Source organism: Triticum dicoccoides, chromosome 1B (assembly GCF_002162155.2).
Source record: "Triticum dicoccoides isolate Atlit2015 ecotype Zavitan chromosome 1B, WEW_v2.0, whole genome shotgun sequence".
NCBI classification, from domain to species: Eukaryota; Viridiplantae; Streptophyta; class Magnoliopsida; order Poales; family Poaceae; genus Triticum; species Triticum dicoccoides.
Window position 1 is genome coordinate 320,890,034 of NC_041381.1, and position 7,153 is coordinate 320,897,186.

The window sequence follows — 7,153 nt, forward strand, 5'->3', positions numbered from 1 at the left end:
GGCTGGTGCACACGAAGAGTAGTTCAATATGCAAACATTGTCGACAAATGGAATAAGTAACGGGAAAAAGGATGGCTTGACATAATTCACATATATGATGCCTGGCTAAACATGATGGCATTGCATAATTCACATATATGATGCCTAGCTAAATGAGATGGCATTGCATAATTCACATATATGTTATAGAAAACATGTGGCATTCATGCAAAGCATGTCTACACTAAGAAAATGACATAGCAATGCAAGACACTACATGCATGATATGAGCAATATAACCCTGTCAAGTTAGAGCATACAACTTTGTGGGGAATAAGACTAGTCATATGTCTTTGAATCCTCCTCTAAGGAGCTATCTGTAACCAGCAAGATATCTGCTTCAATAGGTAGCACTGACTGCTCTGAAGACCTTGTTTTCACTCTAGATTTTTCCATCACCGACTCAAATGGCTGATGCACAGGAAGAGTAGATGAATGTACAAACATTGTCGACAAATGGAATACGTGATGAAAAAAACTCTAGCATGATATAATTCACATATATGATGACTGGCTAAACAGGATGGCATTGCGCAATTCACATGTATGATGCCTCGATAAACAAGATGGCATTGCATAATCCACATATATGATATAGAAACCAAACAGGTGGCATTCACACAAAGCATGTCTAAACTAAGAAGATGACATAGACAATGTATAAAGTAAGCAATGCAATGCGCCATATGCATGATATGACCTACATCAGTATGCCAGGTTAGAGCAAACAGCTCAGGGGGGTAAATAAGAGTGATATGCTCCCTCTGAATCTCCCTATGAACAATTATATTTCTCTGGATTACAATCTAGTATGGGGGGGAGGGGGCTGCAACTGCACCCACCATGGAGCGTCGTCTGCATGACATTATATTCCCACGCAACGCTCTTCTTTTTTTTCTCTACATGTTCAGTACGATTGTGTATAATAACTGACATGCATAGTAAAAACACACATAGTCAGATTATGTAAGGCCTAAGGGGTGCATGCAGAAATTTAGACCCGCAGTGGCAACCATGGATAGATCCAAAACTAAAGATAGAGGCAGATGATAGCTTCAGTTAAAAAAGACAGGTCATGGCTCCTTTACTGTTTGTTGCCCACCCAACATCAACCACATAGAAAACCCTAGATGATCCAGATAGATAAAGAGGCTATTCGTTGTTGGCTCGATATGTGCCCCACAAGCATTTTAAAACTAAAGTTTGAACATTAGTTTGGACCTGACTTGGAGTCTAAGAGGTGAACATGACGATAAAGTAGCAGGTAATATTGAGCGATGCATAACGTTGATAACCCACAATTGTAGGGGGTCATTTGTATCTTTTTCGATAAATAAGAGTGTCGAACCCAATGAGGAGCTAAAGATAGAATTTATATTCTCTTCAAGTTCTATGGACCACCTATACAACTCTATGCACACTTAACGTTTGCTTTACCTTGAACAAGTATGAAACTAGAAATACTTTGTAGGTTTAATAGGATAAGTTTGCAAGAATAAACTAGAAGTACATAGCAAGAATAAAACTAGGAGTAATTTGCAAGACAATAAAAGTTAGTTGTGTAGTAGAAAGCTTTTTCTAACACAAGAGAAAGATTTGTCCCTAGGCAACCGATAACTAGATTGGTAATCATTATTGCAATTTAATATGAGGGGGAGGCATGAGATAACATATTACCATACTTGGATCATATCTAGTTATGATTGAAACTCGAGCAAGCATACATAACTACAAAAGATCATTAAGGTAAAACCCAACCGTAGCATTAAGTAACATGTCCTCTTTACTCCCATACGCAACAACCCCTTACTCGGGTATAAGCTTCTGTCACTCTTGCCACCCACTATAAGCAAATTATGAATGCATTGCAACACCCTACGACGATAATACCACATGCTTGCGCGACACGGAGGGCACCATAGGACAGCACCAAAATGAAACATACAACTTAAACCAATTACGATCATCAATCAACCCATAGGGCAAAACAAATATACTCAAACATCATAGGATGGCAACACATCATTGGATAATAATATGTAGAATTAAGCACCATGTTTAAGTAGAAATTACAACAGGAAGAAGAGGTGTTACACCGCTGCATAGAGGGGGAGAGAGTTGGTGATGACGGCGGCAAAGTTGTTGGTGTAGACGCCATCACGATGATTGCCCCGGCGGCATTCCGGCGCCATGAGAGAGAGAAGGAGAGAGACCCCCCTCCTTCTTCTTGCTAGGCCTTCCCCTAGATGGGAGGAGAGTTTCTCCTCTGGTCCATGTTATCCATGGCTCCCGGAGAGCAGGAGCGCCTCCGAGATTGGATCTCTCTCTCTATTCTCTTCTGTTTTGCCTTCCTGTTTTCTGGCCATAAACTGTTCCTTAAATTCCTAGAGATCCATAAATCCGATGGTCTGAAATTTTGATGGGATTTTTATACGGATATTATCTTTCTTGAGGCGATAGAAGGGCACCAACCGCCTTACAGGGGCCCAACAAGCCTGCCCGGTGTGCCCGGGATAGGGGCATGCCGTCTAAGCTTGTGGGTCCATCAAGAATCATCTCGCGATGATTCTTTTTCCCAAAAATTACATATATTCCAAAATAAATCTCCGTAAATTTTTATCGTGTTTGGACTTCGTTTGATATGGATATTCTATGAAACAAAAACATGCAACAAACAAGAACTGGCACTAGGCACTGGATCAATATGTTAGTCCCAAAAATAATATAAAATGTGGCCAAAAGTGTATGAAAGTTGTAGGATGTTGGCATGAAACAATCAAAAATTATAGATACAATGAAGACGTGTCAAACATAAGCAGACATGAAAAAGTGCGTCCTCTCTTCCGAAACCATGTAATCCTCATGTTCATATGCTCACCTGATGATCATAATGTAGTTACAGTGGCTGCTGGAAGCGGGGAAGAGGATCCGAGGCAGCAAAAGACGGTCTGGAGGGGGATCTCTGCTGTGCTGGACGGTTCTGTCGATGGAACAGCTCAGGTGGGATGGACGACATCACGGCAGGAGCGGTACAAAATACACAGAGTTTTCTTTGACACATATCTGTATAAGAAGTAAATCTGTAAGGGCTCCTTTGAATTGGAGGATTGTAAAAATGCATGGATAGGAAAAACACAGCAATAGGATAAGAATTCACATGCCAAATAGAGCATTTGCAAACACATGATTTCTGTCATCCCGGGTGTTTGGTTCATAGGAATTGGAAGAACACAAGAATGCAAAGAAACATGGTCAAATTGAAGTCGAACCGCATGAAAAATGTAAAGTTAGAATCTTATTATGCCACTAATGCACTTTGTATTGTTCTTCATGCATAGGAATTTGAAAAAGAGGTCCAACAGGATATTAAAATTCATACGTTTTTTCTTTGAGAGAGACACCAAATGAAAAAAGTTCCTCCAGTTTTGCTTTGCTAAATTCCTTCTAACGAGATGCATGAATAGTAGTACCATAGTAAACTTTCCAATTCCTATGTTTTCCATCAAGTTTCCTTTGAACTGGTTGTGATTCTAGTAGGCGGTCTTCAACAGGCTGAAACTTGCCCTCGAAAAATGATTTTCCACTACTAATTTTTTGGAACTAGCCAACTAGCTCACATCCTAGGCCCATCTACACATGCACAACTCCAAGACACATAAATAAAAACTATATAGTTGAAAACCACAAACAATTTAGTAATAGTACATGTTCCTGTTGTAATCTGAAATTTTGCGAGCTTATTTGGTCGACATGATTATGAGATAATGGCATTCTTGCACACCAATTCAAAGTATGGTTCAAAAGAGCATTTAGTTTTCTCCCTGTTAACTTTGAGACCACACTCCATTTCTTCATGGATTAGCCACTACTTTCAACCAGAGGAGCCCTAAGGGATCGACAAGAACGTAGAGTAAAAAAGCGGTGTGATGGGTGTACAACCTCTTAGGCGAAGCCATGTCGATCAAAGCATCATTGGGTGGGTCACTGAGGATAGCGACTAATGTGGGTGTCGAAGGCGGGGAAGTTCTTAGCCGTCTGAAGATGGCGTCGAGGGTACTGCTCCGCTGTGATGGACGGTTCCGTTGTTTGAGCAGCTCCGGTGAGGTGTATGGCGGCGAGGCTGAAGCAGGACAAGACAGACAATGTTACTCTAAATTGGGATTCTAATAGCATCTACAATAGATGATGTTGAAAAAAACACCAAAAAGTTTTAGATGTAAAATGCATCAGCCGTGCCGCAGCAGCTTTAACAGATGATGTAAAAACTGTTGACTCTGAACTTAACCGACAAAACTAAATTTTATTGTCGAAACTAAATTTTACTGTTGAAACTGATTGCACTATAGCAGAGTACCGCACTAGTAGTTTAGGCCACTCGAGCACTAGTAGTAGAGAAGCAGTTATCTAAATCAGCAATCGCTCGAGCAAGGAACACTCTAGCAAAGAGCAGCTAGATCAGCAGCACCTGGAGCTGCAGCGTGAGCGAGAGCTAGAGCAGCAACTCGGGTAACTGCAGCAGGTCATGTAGCAGCAGAAGTAGCGCCAGCAAGAGCAAGAAGAGATCATAGTAGCAGCACAATCAAGAGCAAGAGCAAAGCAGCAGCGCGACCGACAGCAAGAGCAGAGCAGCAGTGCGAGCAAGAGCCGGAGCAGCAGCAGCAGCAGCTCCTACTGGCGTGGATGTCGCCACCGAGGGAGAAATGTCATGGGGGAAGTCGCTATTGATGGAGACGCCCAATGGCGGCTCGGGATCGAGCACCGGCAGCCCCGTGAGATCGAATCAAGGAGAAAATGCAGCAACGAGTGTATAACCTCTTTAGCGGCACCAATTAAGAATCAGCTTCATCTAAGCATTTTGTGAGGGTGCTGCATGTGACGCCCCCGATTCAATCGTACACTAATCATGCACGCAAATGTGTACGATCAAGATCAGGGACTCACGGGAAGATATCACAACACAACTCTACAAATAAATTAAGTCATACAAGCATCATAATACAAGCCAGGGGCCTCGAGGGCTCGAATACAAGTGCTCGATCATAGACGAGTCAGCGGAAGCAACAATATCTGAGTACAGACATAAGTTAAACAGGGTGCCATAAGATGGCTAGCACAAACTGGGATACAGATCGAAAGAGGCGCAGGCCTCCTGCCTGGGATCCTCCTAGGTCACTCCTGGTCGTCATCAGCGGGCAGCACGTAGTAGTAGGCACCTCCGGTGTAGTAGGGGTCGTCGTCGACGGTGGCGTCTGGCTCCTGGACTCCAGCATCTGGTTGCGACAACCAGGTAGAAGGGAAAGGGGAAAAGAGGGAGAAAAGCAACCGTGAGTACTCATCCAAAGTACTCGCAAGCAAGGAGCTACACTACATATGCATGGGTATATGTGTAAGGAGGCCATATCGGTGGACTGAACTGCAGAATGCCAGAATAAGAGGGGGATAGCTAATCCTGTCGAAGACTACGCTTCTGGTAGCCTCCGTCTTGCAGCATATAGAAGAGAGTAGATTATAGTCCTCCAAGTAGCATCTCCAAGTAGCATCTCCAAGCAGCATCTCCAGTAGCATCGCATAGCATAATCCTACCCGGCGATCCTCTCCTCGTCGCCCTACGGAAAAGCGATCACCGGGTTATCTGTGGAACTTGGAAGGGTGTGTTTTATTAAGTATCCGGTTCTAGTTGTCATAAGGTCAAGGTACAACTTCAAGTCGTCCTGTTACCGAAGATCACGGCTATTCGAATAGATTAACTTCCCTGCAGGGGTGCACCACATAACCCAACACGCTTGATCCCATTTGGCCGGACACACTTTCCTGGGTCATGCCCGGCCGCGGAAGATCAACACGTCGCAGCCCCACCTAGGCAAAACAGAGAGGCCAGCACGCCGGTCTAAACCTAAGCGCGCAGGGGTCTGGGCCCATCGCCCTGAGCACACCTGCACGTTGCGTGGGCGGCCGAAAGCAGACCTAGCCTAGTGGCGTTCCAGTCCAATTCGGCGCGCGCCGCTCCGTCGCTGACGTCTGAAGTGCTTCGGCTGATACCACGACGTCGGGATACCCATAACTACTCCCACGTAGATGGTTAGTGCGTATAGGCTCGTAGCCAGACTCAGATCAAATACCAAGATCTCGTTAAGCGTGTTAAGTATCCGCGAACGTCGAACAGGGCCAGGCCCACCCGTCTCCTAGGTGGTCTCAACCTGCCCTGTCGCTCCGCCACAAAGTAACAGTCGAGGGCCGTCGAGAACCCAGGCCCACCTCTACCGGGATGGAGCCACCTGTCCTTTCAGCCCCCTCGTCAGAATCACTTGCGGGTACTCAATGAGCTGACCCGACTTTAGTCACCATCTGTATAGTATGTATGTATGTATAGTATATACCCGTGATCACCTCCCAAGTGATCACGGCCCGATAGTATAGCAAGGCAGACTGACAAGAATGTAGGGCCAATGATGATAAACTAGCATCCTATACTAAGCATTTAGGATTGCAGGTAAGGTATCAACAGATGTAGCGACAATGTCAGGCTATGCATCAGAATAGGATTAACGAAAGCAGTAACATGCTACACTACTCTAATGCAAGCAGTATAGAGGAGAATAGGCGATATCTGGTGATCAAGGGGGGGGCTTGCCTGGTTGCTCTGGCAAGAGAGAGGGGTCGTCAACACCGTAGTCGATCACAGGGGGTACCGGCAGTGGCCTTGGGGTCTACCGGAAAAAGTAACGGAGGGGGAACATAATAAATAACAGAGCAATCAAAGCATAACATGACGAATGCGGTGCTAGAGGTGACCTAACGCAGGGATAGGTGATACCGGTGAAGGGGGGAAAACATCCGGGAAAGTATTCCCGGTGTTTCGCGTTTTCGGGCAGAGGAGCCGGAGGGGGAAAGTTGCGGGTTCGATAGGTTAGGGGGGTGTGGCGGACGAACGGACTACGTATCCGGAATCGTCTCGTCGTTCTGAGCAACTTTCATGTTGAAAATATTTTAATCCGAGTTACGGATTAAAAGATATGATTTTTAAAAGATTTTAACAATTTTGGAATTTAATTATTTATTTAATTAATTCGAAAAAATGTATTTATGACGTCAGCATGATGTCATGCTGACGTCA